Source organism: Argiope bruennichi, chromosome X1, assembly GCF_947563725.1.
Source record: "Argiope bruennichi chromosome X1, qqArgBrue1.1, whole genome shotgun sequence".
Classification (NCBI taxonomy): Eukaryota; Metazoa; Arthropoda; class Arachnida; order Araneae; family Araneidae; genus Argiope; species Argiope bruennichi.
In genome coordinates, this window is record NC_079162.1 from 99,286,506 (window position 1) to 99,311,266 (window position 24,761).

A 24,761-nucleotide genomic window follows, 5' to 3' on the forward strand; every position below is an offset into this window, starting at 1 on the left:
AAATGTAAAATAACATTAAAATGTAAACTATGAAAGTGTAAAAATAAAAGAAGCTTTCCATAGATTGAAGGTCGAAAAAAATTCAAGATCGTTTTATAAAGAACTTTGTTTAGAAATGAAGAATATTGAATAAAACATATTCGATGCCATCACCTAAAACCGATTATTCAATTTAGTCACCTTTATTTTTGTGATATATTTCAAAAATTGAACATTAATATTCCTGGGAGATTTTGGAGAAATTAAAATTTACCTCTCTTTCAAAAGAAATTTGATTCTATCGATTTTATATACCCTCCAAAAATCCAATATACAGACTGCACTCCTGACATCTGTTCAAAATGTTCGCTTACTTATGTTCAGTTCGAATTTTCTTCAGTAAAGAAGAAATCTTTGTAAAGGCACAAAAATCGAATGTTACTTTCCATCGGATTCAAATGGACATTTGAGAGCATTCCGACATTTCTAGTTCCGTTGCTTCGCACCTGGCAGGGAACTGAAAATCATCTTATCTTGTTCTATTTATAGACACGGAGGCAGCAGGGAACATTTTTCACTCACGAAAATTGATTGGTTCGTTTTTCCCTTCGCCAGACGAGATTTCCAGATATCACTCCTTCAGAGTATCATTGGTTCTAAAAAGTACCAACTTAGAAATGTCACTCCTTAGCATTTTCGGAAAACTGACTGCCTAAGCTTATTGAAATGAATCATTGGCTTAAAGCTAAAATAAGCAATTTCTCTTTGCTATTTTCGGTTGTCGTTTGCAGCGCAACTTTTTAAGAATGCTCTTTCTATTTATGATTTTTTTCTTGCAACAATTGTTTTCAGGTTGCTCCTCTGGCCAATTTTCTTTCTGTTTAATGATTTCTTTTTCTTCCAAAGTAGTTTGTTTAGACTCGTTTTTATACATTTTTATTTAACTTGATTTGTTTCGTACATTTAAAGACGGAATTTAGTAATCGATTTTATTGATTTAGTAGACTTTTGAAATTTTGAACAGCTGTTTTCTTAACGAAATTACTCTATTTTAAATCAATCAATTCATTTAATTAAAATTAAAGTCAAAAAAGGAGAAATTAATTTTAAGAAAATAATTCTACTTTTCAGCACACAAATAAAAATATACTTTTAAAAGTTGTTTTCAGTGTATTTGTTAATTCATTACACTTTGACCATACCTATCGACAGCTCAAATGGATTATAAGGGGAAATTCCATAGTGTATCCTAGCTCTGATTTAAACAGTGCTGAACGCGATCTTTTTTTAAAAATTGATATATTAGAAAACATTTAGACAATAGATTATCAGTTATTCTTTACATTATGCAATAAATAAGAACTTGTATATAAGAAGAGAGCGCTTTTTTTTACATTATCAAGACTCTTAGAAACATGTGCTTAAGAATAGGTAGTATTTCATTCAATGATGATGTGGTCAAGTGGTATGGTTATACAAATTGTCAAAATAATTTGTTACTAGCTGTTAAGTAAGTCTCTAAGTTATTAACTCTTATAAACACTTTCAATTAACTTATTTTTTTTCTTGTTTGTAAAAATTGAATTTATAAATGATTTTTCACTCTCTTCTTGATGCGATAGAATTTTGAAATTTTGTACCTTTGCGTCTTCTTGATGACAATATATTATTAATATTTTCAGAGCTCAGTTATCAGTTAATCGATTAATTTTAGTTTTGACTCATTACAAGGGGCATTACTTTGTATTTAATTTTAGAAAGAAGTATATTTCCAAGGTTTCTGAAATATTTATAGCATTGAATTATGAATTGTAGATTAAAATGTCGAAAATAATTAAAATATATACGTTTTTTTTACTCTTTAACACTATCAAAGCGTACTTTTAAAAGCTGTTTAGTTAATTTAGTTTAGTTACATTAACACTCCGTTTGGAAGCAACGTAAGGGCTAGTTTGGAACTATCGTCTTAATTTTGATCCCTGGTCAGAGAACGTCAACGACGCCTGAACTAGCACCTTCTCACCACTTTTCCACACCACACCATACCATACCAATAACAGCACATTTGGTTCATTATTCCAGTGCACCAAGTTCACATAGGATCTTCAATGGTGTTTCGAATTTTCGCCGCTAGAGGGCACAGCTATAATATGTTTATTAGGAGAACGATATAAATTGGTGTTCTGTGAATCAATCTTGTGATGTTCTGTGGTGTGCGTGAAAAATAAATGTATGTGAATGTGTAAAATTCGTATAGTCTTTTATTCGAACCTCTCGTGTTCGAAACATGAACATTCGCAGGAACAAATGGAATGAAATTTCAGTCCTCCGGGCGATACTTTACCATTAAATTTATTTTAAAAAACTATTAAATAATTGATGTGCGTGACGAATTAGCCAAATTATTTTGTTTTTTCATTGTGAACTTTGGAGAGACTTATTGCCCGAACAAAATTCTCTCATTTCAAAATATTTTTCTTCATAACAAAAAACAATTATCCATATCGTCAAAATCACAGGGGGGGATCACAGCCAGGGATAAACTTTTTAACCATATCCTAAAATCAGTTTTGATGAACTAATTTTAGGATCTGGATAAAATTATCAGATTTTCCATAAAAATCTGATAAAATGTTTATGGAAATTTTCTTATAAAAATCTATTGGAAAGGTCTTAAAATGGCTCTTTATTATTGGCGAATTTAATATAGTCCAAACTTTTTGATATGATCGCATGAATAAGAATAATCGATTGTTAAAAATGTCAGTGCTGGTGATAGTTAAAATTCATCGGAGAAAAAGTCCTTCCGCATGACAGTCTTCGTCAGTGGACCATGACTTAAAATTAAAAAGTCTACCCCAGTAAACTATTTATGATAATAGAGCCAATATTAAATGCATTAAATATGCGGCCTAATTTAAATTCCAAATCCATCATGAATTTCACTGAATAAAAAATGGGATGACAACGGCAGGAAAAAGAACGAAAATTGAATTGGTCTCGTTGCAGCTCATCACCAGATGATCTGCAGTTAAATGTCAAGCTATATGACAGCGTTTCTTAGCTGAAAACTTCCTTTAATTAACCGGAGCTAATACATCCGTCTGTGGTCGAGATTAAAATATTTTCATGTCTAATGTTTTCAATGGAAAACTATTTTTGCATAAAATACTATAATCAACAAAATCTTTGTTTTCTGAAATGCTTTTTAATAAAATGAAATGACAGTTGAATAAGACGATTTTTAAAAGCCACCAATAACTGGTTTTCTTCTTAAGTTATTAATATTTCTGATTTAAATATTCAAAATTTTATTCAGAAATACTGAATTATCCGACAGGTTTTAATGCTATTTGAGAAAATTAATTAAATAGTTAATTTTTAATTAATAAAAAACATGAAAATAAACCAAATCGCAAATTTTTTCTGATATAAATTGTTAATCGTCTGCTTTTAAACTTTTCTTTCAATTTTCTTCCAGAAATCTGTTAATGCGATGTGGCAATAGTTCGTCATACGTACTTTTGTTCTTCAACAATAAAAAATATAAAAGAAAGTAAAAAGAGTAAGATAGAAATGTAAAAAACAAAAGTAGAGAAGTTAAAAGTCTCACTGTTGCCTAACAACGAAATATCTACATATTTCCTTAATTTAAAGTCGCCTGCATTGCTTCAATTATCTATTAATTTTTCAAAATTAATACAAATTGGGGGGGGGGGACTGCACGAAATCCAAATTGGTATCATCATTGAAAAGGCAAAATATTGAATTTCGAAATGGTATAAAATATCTTGGAATACAATTTGCTTCGAAATTACATCAGAAAAGCGGTTTTCGATTAAAATCTAATTAATTGATTGATTGATTAGTTAACCCTTTAAAAGGGCCATTTTTTTCTAGTCATATTATGTTTAAATATTTTTAGGCTTGAAGAGAAATAAGAAAAGGGATTCATTTAGCTTATTAGATAAATTTCATTTGATTAATTAATTTGGTTAATTAATAATTAAGTAACAAATCAAGGCACATTATTTTGTGTGATATAAAGAACTAAAGCATCTAAGTTTCTGTCTTTCCAAAAAAATTTGTCAGAACTTATGCTAACCTACATAAATTCACACAAAGATTGATAAATTTGGTGGCAAGCATACTTCCCACGGCTCTAGAAAGGGTAAATTAAATTTACAATTTTAAAAGTTGACTATATTCTTTCTGATGTGTTAAATAATAAATGCACAAATTAGTTGAATTCGGCTCAGTTAGGGGAATATGCAGAGCACGCACGCACACACACGCACTAAAGGCAAATTTAAGCTGTAATTATATTTATCCTGATTTTCTACTTAAAAGTCAAATTACGGACGGTGTGTTTTTGATGAAACAAAAACTCTGTTTGAATTAGCATTTTTATGGTAGATAGCAATCAAAAAATATATTCATGAATATGCATCATATTAAAATAACTAATAGAAGCAGAATATAAATTTCTTCCTTAATATGACACTTTAATTTTTTGTTCAATTTACATTTCATTTTTGCTTGAAACATTTTGAATTTTTCCTATTTAAATTTTGTTGGTAGTTTAATTTAGCCTTTTGGAAGATAAAACTGCTAATTAATTTTTTTAAAGATGGATTTTCAATAGTTTCGACTTTATTCTGAAATAATTTTCAAAAACAGTAAACGTATTCATTTATCAAAATATTCATTTCTACTCATTTTATACTGGATGCTTTCATAAATTCACAGCATACAGAAAATCAGAATTTTATTTTTATAACCAGTGGTAAATAAATTTGAGTAAACTAATTTCATACTTCATCCTATTATAGAAGTTAAAAATTCTTGGTCAAAAAAATCAATAATGTATTATATAAATAGTAAATTCATATCGTTATCACAATTTATTTTCCTAGAAAATCAAATTTTCGTTAAAACCAAATTTGTTGTCATCACGATGTATTAAAATTATTCGCTAGATAAAAAATATTTGCAATTTTATTATAATAATTTAGGTCTAAATATTTTAATTAAAATTTTCCAAAATAGCTTTAAAATAGAGAGTTATATTATATGTTTGGATTTAGTAACTTTCTTCGGATTATTTCCAATAAATGAAAACATTAGATTTCTGATAATAATTATATTTCACAGGCACTGTAAAATTCAACAATTCATTAATCAGATTATTAGGAAGAGATATCACATTTCTTTGTATTTGAATAAGAAATATAAGCAACACAAAAAGAGAATACCTATACCACAAGAACTGTATATAATGTAACTGTATATAATTGTATAAATCCTTGAATATATGCATTCAAGGCTTTTTTTTCTCTTAAAAAATCTTGATACAACACATTATTTTCACCTAGATACAATGATGCAAGTTGATGTGAAAAAAAAAAGAATTGTTGTGTCATAGAACTTAATGAATGAGTAATTTATTCAGTAAAGATAATCATCGTGTTGAGGTAATTTATTTTTGCATATCACAAACAGTTGCATATCACAAATTCTATTGAAATTTCTTGTTGAATTTAGTGATTGATATTTCATCCTGTAACTTTTGCCTAAATAGACCAATTTTGACTACACCTATCATTAAATATTTTATTCCCTCCAAAAAATGTATATGCAAGATTATAAATAGAAGTAATTGATTTAAGATATATAAAATGAAAGTCAGTGGATATTCAATGAATTTGTGAAAATAATTCAGATCGCACAAGCTCTCTTTTTTGCATATACTTATAGTTTAAAGAGTGTAATTTTAGCTTATGTTGTAAATTTTCTGCCATTTAAGATTTTCTGTGCTATTGAATTTCAGGAACACTAATACATTCCATAGATGTTTTCAGCATATATACCAGATCCAGGAAATAATTTCAAATTTTAATATCACTTGTCAGATGTATCAAAAATTTATTTTACGAAATACCGCTTAATTTCCTAAATCTCAGATTTTCTTTTAAAATTATGGATTATGATTGTGTTATAGTTATTTAGTGAATTTATAGTTATTTGAGTATTTTAAAAAATATTGCCTTAGAGGAGACAATCTTTAAGATTCATTAGTATTTGTAGCTCAAAATAAATAAAATAACCTTGACAAAAAATCTCAGTTTAACATATTAAATATTAATTTTTAATTCATGACAATTGGAAAAGATTCGATTTTTCATTTTCTTTTTTTAAATTTAGAATCTCTGCAAAGTTCTTTGAATTGTATGCATGGTCGAACAAAATTTTTCCAACTGGAAAGAGAGTCACGGATAGAAATTAATTGCTAAAGAAGTGCGGATTTACTTAAACATCAACAAAATAATTCTTGAAATTTCGAAATTTAGTAGAGATTCCTCAATGGCCGACCTCAAAAAGTTCATAGACCGCTGATCGTAATGATTTTTTTTTTTTTTTTTACAAAAAAAAAAAAAAATCTCCTTTTCAACTAGGATTTATAAACCCCAAACAGAAAATACCTTGCAATGAATTTCTACTAATTCAATTCCGCCAGTTAGCTCAATGAACGACCTCAAGGGAATGAATAGCGGTTTGATAGTTGAGTTGCACCAAGGAAGCTTTGTTTCCATGGTTACCATCATATATCGTTCACAACAAAATATTCAAGCGCGAATAGTCAATCACAAAACTCATAACGTAGCCCAGAGAAAACTGTACGGAGTAAAAAATGCCGGTCTCTCTACTCATACAAAAACAGGAGATATTCGACGATCTTGGGGCTAATTAAAGTGCATTTTAAGGTAAAATCTTCCATTTCAATTTTCACGCTCTTCGCTTCTTTATCGCAAATTTTAATCAAATATAATAATTTAATTTTTAAAAAGAAATCCGTGCTTCTTGTTTACACGTTAGTGTATGTCAGTGCGTTGTTTTATCGCAATTGATCATTATAATAAAGCAATTTTTTCTTAAATTTTTGAAAAATATCTTTTAATCGGTGTAGATAGAGATTAAAATTGTGTTAAATGTATGAAAATTATCTTATTATGTACGACAAAATTTATTTATCGAAATAACATTTAACAGAAATGATAAGAAATAATACATCAATGCTAATGGATTTATATAATTAATTTATCTAAAGCCCTCTTTCATAATTTTTTTCAAGACTCTTTTTTTTTGTAAATATAAAAGGCTTGTTATATTTCAGCTAAAAATTTTTTGTCATTCATATTTTATAAGCATATGCATTATAACCTCAACAGAACAATTTCTTTGATGTTTACTCTTTATGTTTCTTTGATGTTTACATATAAGATTTCACATTTGAATAATTCTTAATTTTGGTATACCTGAAAATTCAAATTTTCTGAATTCAAGGATCAATTAAATATCAATGGTAAAACCGAGTAATGGTAAACTCTATGACAGAATCTCAACATTTGAAATTTAGATACTGAAAATAGTGAAGGAAAATTGTAAACTTTTTTTTTTCAAATGACTATGGATATATATAACATTAAGATAACAAAAATTTTATTTTTCTGTTTATCCTTAAATTTCCTTAAATTTGTCCTAAAAGTTTTTAAATCTCAATTTTTTTCATATAACAAAATGAAAATCTTTCAAGTATGCAAAAGTAGTTAAAATGTGATCTGAAATATGTTTACAATTGTATGCTAATTACTAGATTTTATTAACGCTTTAGCTTTTAGGAATTTTCCCCACTTATTTCATAATTTTATAAATGCTGGACAATTTTACTCCAAATTTTACAAGAATAAAAGGATTTTTAACAAGTTGTTGACACCTTGCTTTTTCCGACAAACGTTAAATATTGTTAAAAATTAACATACTAATTTATGATATCCAATGCAAATTTCCTGCATAAAGATGTTCAACGTTCTGCGAAATGAATACAAAACAAATATTTGAAACAACATACAATCGAGAAAATGAAATAATAATCTAGCAAAAAATCCAATTTTAAGTTTTTTAAAGCAAGCAAATAGAAAACATGTTGATATGAACTCGATATTTCACATATCTGAAAAAATAAATAAATAAGTATCAACTTTGATAAACAACTTTTTTGGAAAACGGCTGCAGTCAGAAAAGAAGAAACGCGGATAATTGCAGAGAGCGATCGATAAAAAAGATGAAATTGATAAAAGAAATAGACTTTTGACATCCAATACCAAAAACTGAAATTGAAAAACGAACTGGCTGTTTGTTCTGAAGTTGACAAACAGATTCTTTTGAAATCCTAGCTTTTTCAATTTCCTAGATGTTGGAAAATATTTTTGTTCTCGAGTTGCATCATATTTTTTCTTTAAAATTAACCTTTTTGAAAATTATAGTGATAATGTACCAAAAGAAATATCTTTATAGATATTTTGACAGTTAAAAAATTTATTTGTTTATTATCTATAGTTGACTTTTCATAGCTTTGGTATTACATAACTTCATTAAACTTGTAGTACTTTATTAAAATTCCCATAGACTCCTCTATATAATATAATCGTTGATGGAATATATAAAATATTTATATTAGTTAAATGCTTTGATAACCCTTATGTAGTTCTAAAAAATGAACTAAAATTTTATGATACTTTTTTTAAAATTTGGAGAACATGAAAAGGTTGCTTTTCCTGTTCAGATGTATTTTATAGAAATCATTGGCAATTATTATATAGTTCTAAAAATTGAACTAAATTTTCATCATACTTCCTTTAAATTTAGAGAATATGAAAAGATTGATTTCTTGTTCAGGTGTATTTTATTGAAATAAAAGCAGCAAATGAAAATTTTGAAAAAAAGTTATGTGTTTAAAATTTTAGTTAAAGTCAGTGCTGCTTAAAAATATAGTTTATTTCCAAACACTGCTATGAATTTAATAATTTACTTAATTTCGATTATGATCTGTATATGATTAAATAATTACCCTCCCAGTTTTAAAAATTTTATCATAGTATGCATTGCTTTGTAATAGAATTGATCATTCTATCTTTGTCGAAAAAAGGCTGACTGCTTTAAAATAATTGTTGAAATCATATAATAAACTGGAAAAATAAATAATACTAAAATAAATATTTACTAAGTTAGAGCACAATGTATGCAGTTTACGTGTAATTAAAAATTGATACAAATTGATATGATATCTTATTCACGGTTAGGTAGAAAGAAATGAACTGAAAGGAAATAAATGAGAATGCAATTGATCATCAGTATACAGCTAAAAATGATCACGTAAATATTGAAAATTGAGATTGAAAGAATGAATTGATGTGTTATTTTAAAATGCCATCTTTCTAACAGAAAATATCATGTATTACAATATGCCATCAGAAAGAAATATATGTTGCATATATATTGAAATGCACATTTTTATCTATTAGAAATCGAGCTTTTTTTTCTTTCTGAAAAACGAGCTCATTAACTCATTTGTTTTGACTCGATCTTACTATGCTATGCTTACCATAGAAAACAGACCAGTCGATACCGTAATAATCTATTGGTTATTTATTTAAAATAAATTTATTTAATTTATTAAATTTATTTAAAATCAAGCTAAGTATTGATATGAATCACTATTTCAATGTCACAAAATTTTTTTTTCATTCCACATATTTTGAAAAAAAAAAAAAAACACGTTTCAGTGTGTAACGTCTCTGTTTAGACACATTTATAGAATATAAGCCATTGGCAAAAAAGCAATTACCGTGGGATAAAGAAAGAATACTTCAAAAGTAAAAGCTCTTTCAAAGTGTTCCTCAAATTGATCCTTAGTAAGAAAAACAATTTTCCGATAAATGATCTTAACAGAAGAAAGATCCTTTTCCAATTAATTAAAAAGAACACACTCTTGACTTTTTTCCGATAAAAAAGGGATCTTTCTAATTAACTTCAAAGAATACACAGTTTTGAACCTCATATTTTTTTAAACATTCAGCTTCAATTTTATTTTTACTCTCTTGGCAAAATTAAATAGAAATCCTCGAATACACATGTAACTGTTCAAGTAATAAAAGACTACTGAAAAAATATTTTTTCCTTGTTGTAATATATGATATGTGTAGACTAAAAGTATTTAAAACCACATGTGGGAACTAAAATTGAGGGAAAAACTCTAGAATCTTAAAATCAATGAAATTGTCTATCTTAGGATCTCCATTTGTTTCACCATAGTGGTTGCTTCGAAGTTATAGAATTTACTGATCAGTAGGAGAAAAAATTTGTATAGTAAAAACTATTTTGGATGAGTAGAAAAATGCCATGCTAATTGTGTATAATTAAAAAAAACTAACTAGAAAAATAATTTTAAAGTGGAATTACATTTTTTCAGAGATTAATTTTTTAGTGCATTCTAAATCACTTCCATAAAAGCAATTTTTGAATTAAATGTTAGGAATTTTACTTCTTGATCATATTAGAAAATTATTAACATGTTGCCGCAAATGACGGCTATAGCCGTCCAATTTTTTTGGCGATATGGAGCTAATGACGTAGGCTTTAACCGTAATTCAGTCTGGGAGGAGGTGAAAAAAATGTCGTGATGAGCAAATGACGGTTACAACCGTCGAAAGCTTTCATGAAGAAACTAAGAAAAAATGTGATAATTTTCACTTCCAAACAAACGACTGACGCTCAATTTCATTTGGCAGTTATAAAATATTGAAAATATGTGTATCTGAGCATGATCGTCAAATTAAAAGTGTGCGTCAACATGTTCAAGAGAAGATAATTGTAAGTGTTGAGTTTTCCATTTTACCAGATTTTTGCATTTATCTTTATACAATGAAGTTGGTTTCATTTTTTTCTCCCTTTCGTAAAGCACTGTATAAATGGAAGATACATTTATTTTTTGCCTACTGACTTAATAACAGGGTTTTATCTTCATCTTATGTTTGCAGTATCAACAGCTAAAATGTTTTTGATATTTTATCTCCTAAAAGTGAAAAAGTAAGTTATTTTAGTATGTGAAGTTCATATTTCACCCGTTGATATTTTTGAGATCATTTTTGTACAATTTTATCTGTTTGCTTTAACATTAGTTTCCAAATATTTACTCGGTTTTCTGTTATTCCAGGTCAATAGTTGAATAGCTTGTTGTTTTATTCCAATATGAATGGATACAAATATTCAGTTTTCCATTTTAGTTCTTTATTTGATCTGCCACAGGAAACAACTATACCATTGCGTTAAACTATTCATATCTTGTTTAAGACTGCATGTTTAAAAAAAGAACTTTTTAAACTGTCAGGTTCAAAGGAGGCCAGAGTTCTTTTTTCTTTTCTATTAAACTCGTTTCTGTCGTAAAGGTAAGTGATCGAATACAAGATCATTTCTATATCTCTTCAATTTTGAGAATGTCGCCATATTTATTATTGGAACATGGGTTGGATTACAATAGGCTAGGAGTTATTTGCACAATGTATCAACAAAATAGGGAGCTAATTGCAGTAGGTAGCGATTTATATGGAAAAGTTACAAAAGTGTATCATATTAGGAACTTATTTCTTGTTTGGTTACTTCCCCCTGAGGATGAAACCTTTAAAGTGGAGAAATTAAAATCAAATTGGACTATTAAATGAAGTGAATAAATTGGTCGTCGAAGGCAACTACAATTTAAAATAAGTAAATATAACACTTTTGACAATCATTAGATAATTTTTAATCGTAAACGAGAATTATATATTACAACAGAAGTATGAAGATCTTATTTTACTTATCGAGTCATTTTCTTCTTTTTCATGGTACCATATGAAAACGTTAATAACTTATACTCCCTTACTATATGATACTCCAACTTTGCCAACGTATTTTCATTGAAGTAAAATATTTGTTTAGGTAAGATACATTTGTTCTCAAATTTCTGAGAATGATCAGCTGATAGAAAGCAGTTTACCCAAGAAAAACATCTCTAATTGTTCTAGTGGTCACATAGAAATGTAATATGTAGTATAATTGTAGTTATTCACATATATGTCCATTAAAACACAATTAAAATTTGTGTCTAATTATCTTCGTTTGTTACTGAGCAAATTTATGCCATGAACTTCAACCTGGAAACGATTGGTAATTCTCTAATTTTAGCAATCAGAGTTAAAATACGATATGAAAATAACCAAACATGAATATAACTCATGAAAAATTTTATAGTAGCATAAAACCTCTTTGCGTTGAGGAAAATACAGTCAAACTCATCAGCAAAATTTAATTTTTAGTAACATACTACATAAAGATCACGAATTTTCTCGTGTAATGGGCTCTCCGTCCTTCAATACACATTCTATGATCTATTATAACTATATCGCATATTTAGGTGTTTGCATTAGTAATTATGTAAATTATTAATTAAAAACTATTGTTGAAAATTTACTGATGTAAATTATTATTTAATAACACTTGTCGGAGCTGTGTGTAGTAAAAATATCAGCCAAAAATACCTTGTCGCTATTGTAAATAAATATTTTTACACAAATATGTTACCATTTCAAATATGTTGCTAATTCTATGAAGATATCACATGGAACAATTTTGCCAAACGATTATCCTGTTATAATACAAAAAATGATTTTTAATTTTCAAATTCGTAATGATAATTAGTATAACTAAAATATATAATAATTTTTAAATTACAGAGGACAACTTATAGGAGATGATCTATCTCTAAGCCGTTATCAACAGTTGGTATATAAAAAACACACTCGAACGAATCACAACGGAACAGTTCTCTTTTAAGACTAAATTAGTTTTTTTTTGTCACGGAATGCCAGACAATTTCCAGAAAATAACATAAGAAATTTAAAAAATGAAATTTCAAAAAAAAAAAAAAAGTTGTCTGAAGCTACTTTTAATGATTGAAAAAAGAGAACCATTTCATCATGGTAAAATAAATGAATGAATTTTTTTCTTTATTGGCTGATACCAGCTATTTGAAATAGATAAATACACGAATAAAAATAATCTGTGAATAAAAAACTGATCTTTTGTATAAAAGGAATGAGTTTTTTTATCAATAATAATGAAGGGAAAAAAACATGTTATCGAAAGCGTTTATTACCTAGTTAATATAGTTTGCGTAAAGCATTTTCAGTTTTTTTTTATGTGAAATCTAATTAGAAAAAGACTTATATCAAATAATAATTGGATCAAATTTATGCATTTAACCGTCATCCTACATACATTAGCTAAACAAACCATTACTTCGGGAACATTTCATCCCTAAAAGCATGCCTTATTTAATTTAATCAAAATCAGAATTTAACGTCAAAATTCTTACTAACAATAAGCCATTTATTTACATAACGTTGATTGCACAAATATTCACATTTGATAGAAGATGCATTCGCTGCTTTATGTATTCATATTGCAATTATTTTTAAATCCCGAATCCTAAGTCTTAAACTCTTGAAAAATTCTAATGAATAAATCAATTTTTAATGAGGAGAAGTGATCATCTTTTAATGAGTCATTAAGCGGTATCGATTAAATTTCTAATTAAATCGGTTGAGTAATTACTTAGCGTGATAGGATAATCAACCGAGTAATAAAAATGAAACCACGTAACAAAATATGATAGCGCGAGGTTAATTTCGAAGGGAAATACGTTTCTTTCTTTTTAACAATTTCTGTGCTATCCAGAATAAAAGCTGCTGAAACTTGAAATTTAAGGCATTAGAGAAAACTTCTTTTGGAGGATTCTACTTATAATATTTATCTAAAATAACATTTAATAGAGGAAAGACTTAAATGTTCGCCACAAAGGGCAATCTCCCCATTTGCATATACAAACCTGTAGGATGTTGCTTTTAAATCAGACATCAAATGAATGTTTTTCCAGTATATTTATGAAAACTGTTCGCGTGGAAAGTGATGATCAATGATGACTAAAAGTAGAACATGGAAAGTAGTGGCTAATGATGACTAAAAGTAGAACATGGAAAGTAGTGGCTAATGATGACTAAATTAGAGTATGGAAAGTAGTGGCTAATGATGACTAAATTAGAATATAGAAAGTAGTGGCTAATGATGACTAAATTAGAATATGGAAAGTAATGACTTAAAGTAGAATATGTTCCAAGTGTAAAAAATGAAAAAAAAAAAAAAAATTTTAACTATCTACATTATCTAAAAACTATCTAAACCGCAGAAATGATCATCCCACTAGCTAATCACGCGCTCATTTGAATCACTGAAAACCACCAGGAACTTTTCACGTTTATCATATTGTAAGGAATCTGTAATTTGTAATCAAAAAATGGCATTTGAATACATCAATTAGACGAATACGTCATTCAAATTCTGTAGTATTTAGTTTAAAATATAATAGCTATTTATGCTGTAAAAATTAAACTTAAAAGTTTCACATTTATGATGTTCAGGTTCCGCTGAATATTGATGAAAAAATATTCTTACGAGTGGAATGTTGATTATTTTTTACTTTCTCGTATATGAAGTATAGAGGAAGTATTGTAATCGTCAAAAAAAATTTGAACTGGAGTTTTTAATGAAACTCCACGTTTTTAAACCCCATGAGTTGGACAAACACACTTTTGAAAAATGCTTGTCCACCCCTCTGTGGCAAAGAGCCAGACGGCTAAAATTTGGTATACGGTCTTCAAACCAAATTTGTAGATTTCTAACAAATTTTGGGCGAAATCCTTTCAGAATATGTCTGTCTGTCCGTCCAAATAAAAGTTAACACGCTAACTAAAAATCGGAGAAAGTTAAATAAAATGCGGCATTATACATTTAACATCTACAGTGCAGACAGCTATAAAATTTTGAAACTAATCCAACAACATATTGACCGTCTGTCGGTCTATTCATTTCGAAACATGTAAACATGGTAACTTAGAAATCCAGTGACTTATATATATGAAATTCGGCATGCAATTTTATGGCTACAAGTGTAGCTCTGTGTGAATTCTTTTTGTTTCAATCGGTGGGGAAAAATTTGCCAAAAACATAAATTCGATTTTAGGATACTATTAACCGCATGGCAGGGAATAATCCCCAAAAAATCTCGCCAAGGATCACAATAGGATAGATTCAATAAAAATTCTAAATGCATATCAAAAGTTAGTACTTAATAATTACTGTACGCCAATGCCATTCAAGGTGCTCTTTTGGATAACACCTTTATTAGAAAGATGAAAAAGTTTCAGAGAGACAACTCCCACACTGGTTGTATACATATAATTTATCTTAAATATAGATTTAATTTAATATTTTAATTTAACTATCTATGATTACTACTATTTTTTGATTATTTATTACGTTGTTATATTTTAATTGAAGATGAGCTTTAATTCAGATCCGACGAATCTATGGCAGATAAAACTTCCTCGTGTTTGTATATATCTCACAGAATAATTTTCTGGTTCAAATATTTTCTTCTTTATGAGGGTAGTTTCAAAGCATTATAACAGTTAAAATAATTAAATCAGAGAAATTGCTTTCATATTTCGGACTTTTTCGTTTTTCTTTTAACATTTCATTTTGTTAACGTTCCCAACGAGTTAATCAAAATAAATACTCTCTATCAAAACTTAAAATGAGAAAATTTAAGGATGCATTTCATGAAAATATCTTTTATTAAGTTTATCTTCAAACTTAAAAATTAAGTTAAGAGTTGCGAAGAACTCCTGAAAGATAAAGTCCATTTGACGTATAATTTCCTCTAAAACTTTTCTCGCCTTGATTCAAATTGATACCCGGCTATTTGCTTTACGGCAATCAACAAGCAGGAAGGCATAGCTTCTGAAAAGCAAATATTGTACTGACCAAAGTCGATGTAAAGAAAAATCAAAATTCTATTTACAGCCTTGGGAAAAAAAAGGGAACTTAAAAACCAACAGAAATCCCTCAAGAATAATATTAGCTTCCCTTTGGAAAATCAAGTTCGCCACCCATTTTAATGAAACAGGTGCTGTGAAAATATGACAAGAATTTGAACAGACGTCAACGAGTGGTATTAAAAATCTAAAAGTGTTTCAATTTTTTCTCTCGCGCTTAAAGTCCAATAACTCCCGAGCTATTCGTATCCTAGTGAAGAGCGAGTTATTGACCGGGTTGAGTCACCGCCCTAGACAAGCGAACTATAAATCTCACATGATATCGATCTGACAAGAACTCGGAATGAAATTGCGCGCCTTCCGTACTTCCTCTTGATGAATTCTCATTTCTTACCCGAAACTCATTAATTCTCTTCGTTAGTCAGATTTCATTATTTACCCGAAGCTTACCTACTCATCATCATCATAAAATTCTCCTCCGGCACAGTGTCTTTCGGTTCCGGTGGATAAAAGCTGATGCGAGAGTAAATTCCGAACAAGCGAAGAATGTTCCCTTATTATTCGACCCCTCATGCAAGGGTCTTAATTGAAAGAAGATGGCACTCATCTTCCAGCTTATTTATTGCTTAAATTGATTAAAGAAAATGAATTAATTCGATACTAAAATCTCAGATAAAAATACATTACTACTGCTGATAAATTAATATTGGTATGGCACTAAATTTTGTAAATGAACATTCTACAAAAATTATTAGCATTTTAAATATGTTTGATAAGTATTTAAAAAATTCCCCTAAAAAAAAACAAGAACTTTATTATAAAAACAAAATTCTTTTCAGAAAAAAAAATTTTTTTTTTCCTCATGCAGAGTGTTTTTCGGTTCCGTAGAAAAGTTGATGCGAGAGTAAAGTCCGAACAAGTGAAGAATGTTCACTGATTATTCGATCCCTCATGCAAGGGTCTTAATTGAAAGATGGTCATTTTCTTCCAACTTATTTATTACTTAAATTGATTAACCCTTTAAAGGGCCATTTTTCTCTAGTCATATTATGTTAAAATATTTTTAGGCTTGAAATTAGAATAAGAAAAGGGATTCATTTAGCTTATTAGATAAATTTAATTTGATTTGATTAATTAATTTGGTTAATAATTAAGTAACAAATAAAGACAGATAATTTTGTCTGAGATAAAGAACTGAAGCATCTCTGTGTCTGCCTTTCTAAAAAAATTTGTCAGAACTTATGCCAACCTACATAATTTTATACAAAGATTGATAAATTTGGTGGGAAGCATACTTCCCACGGCCCTAGAAAGGGTTAAAGAATACGAATTAATTCGATGAAAATATTTCAGATAAAAATTGATCGCTACTATTGATAAATAAATCTTGGCATGGCACTGTATTTTATAAATAATTATCCACAAAATTTATTAGCATTTTCAATAAGTTTAATAAGTAATTTAAAAAAATTATTTAAAATAAACAAGTATATTATAAAAAATCTTTTTCAGGCATACTCCATGACCTCTTCATTATAAAGCTTCGAATAAATTTGTCAACTTTTGTTATATAAACCGTATGCTAGTTTAGAAAGTTTTCACAAGCCAAATTCAAACTTCTTTTTCCAAATTCAAATGTTTTAATCCATTGCAACAATAAATGGGTTGATTTAATTTAGTTACGTTATTTTCCCGTTTTCTATCTACATAAGGTTATTTCGTGAAGGACACTGGAATTTTGAACCTTATGATCTGGCTCTAAATTATGAGGTCCGTCATTCGACATGAAGGTACTTGAGCTGGCACGAGCCCCCTGAAAACTTTTACAAAACCGATAGAAGAATTTTTTACGACTGAAGATATAATATGCACCATAATCCTATACATTGAAAATGTTTGGGGAGGAATCTAGATTCGAACCTGAAAATATCAGATCACGAAGTCTAGACTAAGATTTAAGATTGCTTAAGATTGATTAGTTAGCATTTCTAAAAAAAAAGTTCCCCAAATCAAACATTCAACAAAATTTAGCTATTTTAATAGAAAAGATATAACTAAAGAATAACTCGAATTATATTGTCATAAAGCTACATGAATAAATGCTTAAGATTCTTTGCTGGTGTGGAATCAAAATTATTCGAAATTTGTATTCATTTGAGACCTAGATTAAACGAAACGATTGAATTTATATTGAAACAGCGAAACAAATGCCTTAAGAGTACATTTTTTCAAAAATAATTAAAGATGGATTTATATCATCAGAAGAATAAACGGCAGTGAATATATAGCAAGCGTTTCAAGGGTCATTTCATAGGTCACCAATTCTATTTAAATTTATGTTAAACCGAAAAAGAATTTCACAGAAAACAGATTACCGTGAAACATTTTATGCAACAAGGAATACAATTTTTTGCGCAGTTTAAATCATTTCTCTTTTTTCAACACATTTCAAGGGAAATTTTATTCGCTATGATTCCAAAGTGGTGTCTGTAATGGAGCTTGAACATAGTTTTTAAGTCCAAGCGTTGAAACGCAAACTAAACGTGAAGAATTATTAGCGCCTGGGGCAAAAAGGGAAAAGCGGCATTGATAAAATGTAGCTGCACCTGATATTTGGTGCCTCATAACAGATCATGGAGTATCAGCAGGAAAATAACGATTCTTGCGGATATATAAAAGATCTACTTTTAGGTGAAAACGGTATCCCTCGATGCTAACATATAAAGGAGACACTCTTGACCGTTTCTACCCTCAGGCGATGTCCTTTCAATATTGCACTGTTTACTAGCGATATAGCTCTGGCCATCTGCTCGCAATAACAAGACTTTGATGACACATGAATGAAACTTATTCTGGGTTCTCTATTAGAGATAAATTTCTTTTCCTTAGAGTAAATATCTGCTTGTTCCAATTAATGGAAAACTATATTATTATTTCCTATTTGAAAAACTAGTTTTATTTCGGTTTATTAGATTCAGGCATCTTAAAATCACTGATTTTTTCATAAGATTGTTGGTCTATTGGCAGATAACAATTTTTGAAGATAAAACTTGTTTGCCAAAGATTTGGCGTTGTTTTTCAAATTTATTTATAAAATTACTTTCGTATGATAAAACTCAAGGTAAATTTGCTATTTAAATTTTAAAATTTTTATGAATTTTGCAGTTTTACACTTCGCGGTTTGGAAGTTAATAATCTATTTTCTGCAGCATTCCATGGACTTGCATAGTCTTAGGTGTTTACAACGGTGAATTATATTTCATTATTAATTATAAACTTGTATATAAATATATTATATGCAACTGCTATTATAGCCTTGCACATAAATAAAAATAAATTGTTTCAAAACTATTTGAACCTATTTGCAAGCATTGCATTTACATAGCTATGCAAAAAAGTTTGTAGTTAGATATAAAACTTTGATTCATGTACGATGTTTTTATTGGCTTTTATAATATGCTTTTATATTGACTGTAACGGGGAAGTACTGTTACAGGTAACGAGTCAGATATGTTTGGTATACAGCTTTTAGAAAATTTCCTTCGATTTCAATGTTGAATCTTATTCAGAGTGAAAACATTTTTAAAACATCATTCAAAAAAGTTATTATTATCAAACATATTTATTTTTTATTATTTATTGAAGTTTTTATAAATAAAAATCGAGCATTCTTAGACAAAGTCAGCTTGAAATGAAAAACAATCTTTGGTTCCATAGCATTTTGCATTCTAATACAGAAATAAAAGATCCAATATCCATTTGAACAACGAAATAAAGATAAATTGAAAAGAAAATATTTTCTAAATCTTATTTTCGGTTGAAGACTTCTGTATTAACATGACTTTATATTTATTAACTTCCTTAAGAGAAATACCTCTATGCAATGCAAATATTGGTTGATACTAGATCATTTTATGTTGCTTATATTAATACATGACTACATATTGGAAGGAAAATTGCGAGAAACAACAGCATGTCGCACTCGGTAGCAACATTCAATAAACATTAGTTTATGAATGCCATTTAAGGAAAAAAATGCGGTATCATTCTGCTGAAATACGGCATCACTATCTGCCAAAATGACTCATCAACATAGGAGCAGATGATCAAAGAAAAAATTCATAGCATAATATATGCATTCACGCATTATTTCTTTCTCTAAGAAATTTTTTTATACAGTAAAAAAATTATCTAAACGTTAGGAAAGAATCTGCTATAAATTTGAAATATTTTGTAAGAAAAATCCAATATCTAGACTGTGGAATTGATTGTTTAGTTTGATCAATGATGCGTTTTGAAGCAACATAAGGGTTAGTTGAGCATGGGCATAGTTCATATGACGTGGATAACAGATAAGGCGGAAATATTTCTTTAAATTCACACCACACCGGAAAAACCACATAATGACTAACAGATATAAATAACTTATTTTTAAGAAAAACAGTATGCAAAAACATCCATTTGTTAGTGTATTTAAAAGTGGACAATTTTATAATTTCTACATCTTAAATAATTTATATATATTATCATTGAAATAAATTTTTCGCACAGATTTTCTAACAGGTGACGCCACTCGAGTAGAACCAATACATAATTAAATGTATGTTATTATTGATAATTAAATTCTGATCTTTAATAATTGTGTTGTCATCGTGGACGAGGAATTTTGCAAAATTTAAGAACTTCAATACATCTGATACGTAATTATAAATTTCGAATCATCAGAAACATGAAACAAGTGAAGTTAAATAAAAGTGTATAAAAATTGAATTTAGCAGGTTTATTGTATAAAAATAAAACTATTTTTCAAATGAAATTCAGTAAAATTTATTCCAGCTTCGTGTATACAAAAAGATATGAGGCTAATGTCTAATTCACTTATTTAAAGTAATTCGTATGATAAAAACTAATTATTTCCAATATCCTAGAACAAATACAGTTTTATAAGTTTAAAATTTCTTTAACTCGTTTTCTTTCTCTTATACGAAGTACAAAGAAAGTATTGTAATCGTCAAAAAATTCAAACTCGAGATTTTGACGAATCTATGTTTTAGACCTCCCTGAGTTCGCGAAAAACACATTTTTGTCATTATATCTGTCTGCAATTTTATATATGGTCTTTACACCAAATTTGCAGATTTCTGCCAAATTTTAAGCAAAATCATCTATTGCTTCTGAAATCTGTAGCTATGTTCCTGTCCAGTAAGAGAATCTGATAAATTTCGTATTCGAAGGAAAAAAAAGAAAAAGAGACGAAAAGTTTTATCAAGGATTCAAGGATTTTTGCGAAATTTGACAACCAATTTCTCTTTTTCATTTCATAAGAAAATGTTAAAGTTGAAAAAAAAATCATCTGCACAGAAATGTTTTACCTTGTCGCAATGTGCCAACACTATTAGAAATTATATTTTCAAACAATTATAAGGAAAAAAATTATTTTTAACTGGCATGCAAAAGATTGCCGTTTTGAATTATTGGTTGAAACAATCTTTATGAAAGGCTACAATTGGGCAATTAAAATAACGTTGAATCCGACATCTTTAACGTTCTATGCACTTATAGTAGAACCAATGAAACATTTCTCGAAACAGAAAATGTCATCTATTTAGATAACACGAAAGGTTTTAGTTTAGTTTAATTACATTAACATCCCGTTTTAAAGTAACACTAGGGCTATTTTGAGACAGACCTCGTAATTTTGAAACCCATTCAGATGACGAGACCGACATCTCAGCTTGTACCCCCTCTTCAAGCTTCCACACCACGCCAGCGGGAGGACGTTTGGCGCGGACGGGTTTAACGTTCACCAGAGACGCTTACACGTTTTTTTCGGTGGAATCGGGTCTCGAACTTCAAACCTTCAGGTTCTGAAACCGAGACCTTGCCACTAGGCCACCGCGACTAGATAACACGAACAAACATTTAAGTTATTAATTAAAAAAATAAGTTACATACTTTTAACATATATCCTCAAGAATTAGATTACAGACTAATATTCCTTTTAAAGCAAAATTTAAGATTATTTGAAACCATACAGAGATGGAAATTTGATTACTTTAGGCTTGTATAAAAAAATTCTCACATGAAAATTTACCATTAAATGTCATATCATTGATTGTTTATTTTATGTATCGTAATAGTTATGAATGTTTCGCGATTTCGTACAAGATATAAAATACTGGAGATTTTATTTATCTCTATTTTAAATTACTATATAGTATATACTATTTTAATAATTTCAATAATCTGAAAATATTTCTTCACCGTTATGGCAAATATGAACTTAATCTGCGTCTAAGCTTATTGAATGCGTTTATGGATCAAAAGTTAGAACGCAGCATTAATTTTGATATACACAATAACAGATCTTCTGCGGTGCAAGAGTCATCGAATTTCCTTTGAATGTGATGAAAGTTAACTAACGCCACATCATTGGATGAAGAATATTTTATGGCGTAAAGAAAGAGGATATAACTTTTATGAGGCTATTTCAAGGTAACGGATGAAAGAAACGCATGCAAATGGCATCGGAATACTGGGTAGAAGAAATGCAATTACCATTGAGGTAGTGAATAAATTAGCCATTTCAAATACTTTACTTTCAAAAAGTTTGATTATTTCTGGGAGACTATTAAAGGAGAAAGCGAGGTCGGACATTAGACAAGAGCATTTTTTTTTCCGGAAATCTAAATGAGGAAGCTATTTTAGCACTTCTTCAGTGTGATTAGCGTTCTGTTTCTTAGTACCAAACTAATATATATTCCAAATTAGTTAACTTGTAACTGAAGTTCTTTTTTAATGATTCAGTCATGAAGTTAAAAATGAATAACGACAATAAATCTGCAAATCATGTTATATCCAGAGTAGGCAAAATAAAACTTTGACTTCTTACAAATGTGTTATTTATTAATTTTTTTCTTAAATATTGAATATGGATTACAAATTGACAATTGTTACAAATTTTTACTAATATGGAAAACGAAAAGTGGATTACAAATTGAAAATTGTTACAAATTTTTACTAATATGGAAAACGAAAAATGGATTACAAATTGAAAATTATTACAAATTTTTAATAATATTGAAAACGAAAAATGGATTACAAATTGAAAATTGTTAAAAATTTTTACTAATATGGAAAACGAAAAGTGGATTTCAAATTGACAATTTTTACAAATTTTTACTAATATGGAAAACGAAAAGTGGATTTCAAATTGACAATTTTTACAATATTATCACTACATTTCAAGTAATTTGCTGTTTTGAGGTATCAATTTAAATAGACAAATAATTCATTAAGTAACAGTTTTCTATTGTGAATTCAAAAATTAATCGGTAATAGTAGAAGATTGCTAATTGCATGCCTGCTTCCAGTTATGATGACGTCTTTTTAAGCCTATACCGGCGAAAATAATGATCCAGATTAATAGCTTTTGGCCCCGTTTTTAGATCAACATCTCTCTTTCTTCCTTCCACTGCCCCAAAATATCAAGGAAAAATCTTTACCAAAAAAGGATAATCAATAAATCTATACCTAAAACTTACTATATGACTTCAATAAAGTACTTTGGTTTTCTTTTACTCGGGTAATAATACGGAAAAGCTGAAAAATCAATTTTCTGCAATTAATTGCTTTTTTTTAAATATTTAACTTCAAACGGCGTGTCAGACTCTTGTATTGAATTGCAGGGTTTGAGTTTTAAGCTTGTATTTATGATAAAAGAGCAATTAGTTTAAACACCAGTTAATCATGCACTAACATCTGAAATATCCTTTGAGTTCTTATATGGATAGAAATAACAATAAACATGCAAAATAAAATATGACATCTAATTAGGAATTTAAAGAAATTCGCAATTCAAGACATTAAAATGCCATGTTCAAGCTACAAATTGTTATTGGAAATAAACATTTAGATTTTTCACAATGGCCAAATAAATGAGCCGATACAGCATTCTTCCAACTTCCACCTCATATTAACATGAGAAATTGACTTAGCTTGCATGCGAGTTAATTGTGCGGTTAATCTTCTTTGGTAACATATCGGAATATAAGTTTAGTTTAGTTTAGTTTAGTTTAGTTATATTAACGTCTCGTTTTAAATCAACACTAGAGCTATTTTTGGAAGGTCCACGTAATTTTGAACCGCGGTCAGATGACGGGGATGACACCTGAGCTGGCACTCCCCTCTCCAATCCAGCGGGAAGACGTTTGGTCGGGACGTTTAGCACGCACCAAACCCACTTACACGACGGTTCTTCGGTGGAAGCGGGTCTCGAGCCTGAAACCCTCCGGTTCTGAAGCCGAGACCTTACCACCAAGCCACCGCGGCCCTTTCTCGGAATAGAAATAATACCAGAAGTTCATCACAGTCTTTGATGCAAAAGCATTTAAAAATAAAATTGAGAAATGTTTTTAGGAAACTCCGAGAAACTTCAGAGGGGAAAAAAAAAAAAAAAAAAAAAAAAAAAAAAACCCTGAGAATTAAAAAGAGCGATCGTTCTTTTATTCAGCAGGGAAAAAACACATCTGAAACTTTTATTGCTACTTGAGAAAAAAACATTATTCACTTACTTTTTAATATATCGATTACAAAAAGTGACTAAAAAAAACGATCTCTTGGAGATCAGCAAAAAGTATCTACGACATATTTTATTCATTTCACAAATACGATTTCAATGAATCTAAACACGCGAGTAACGTCTAGATAAAGGGAAAAAATAATAAATTATCAACGAAAAAATTTTATGTAAAAGAAAAAGGTTCAAACTAAGCTTCCGTGTTTCCGAACATTCTTCAAATAAGGTTTTAACACACCCTGACACGAAACGAATAGAGAATATTACGACACAGCTTATTTATTCACAATTTTTATATACTGGTATCTAAGGAATTTAAATATTGGTAATAAAAAAATTGTTGTTACTTACCATGTATGGTCTTTTCCTTAATTCATCTTTTAAGATTTGATCACACAAGTTAATAAACATAAGTTTATCATAGATATTTTTAAACT

At 28.8% G+C, this 24,761-nt stretch overlaps 1 protein-coding gene across 1 annotated transcript in view; it reads left to right on the top strand.

Annotated features, from left to right (window-relative positions):
* The first annotated feature begins 6,645 nt into the window (after positions 1-6,645).
* Positions 6,646-24,761, top strand: part of LOC129958617 (paramyosin-like) — a 224,330-nt gene continuing 206,214 nt past the window's right edge. Inside the window, exon 1 of the mRNA XM_056071216.1 lies at positions 6,646-6,743. The gene's annotated coding sequence lies outside the window, so the exon portion shown is untranslated. The remainder of the gene's footprint in view (positions 6,744-24,761) is intronic.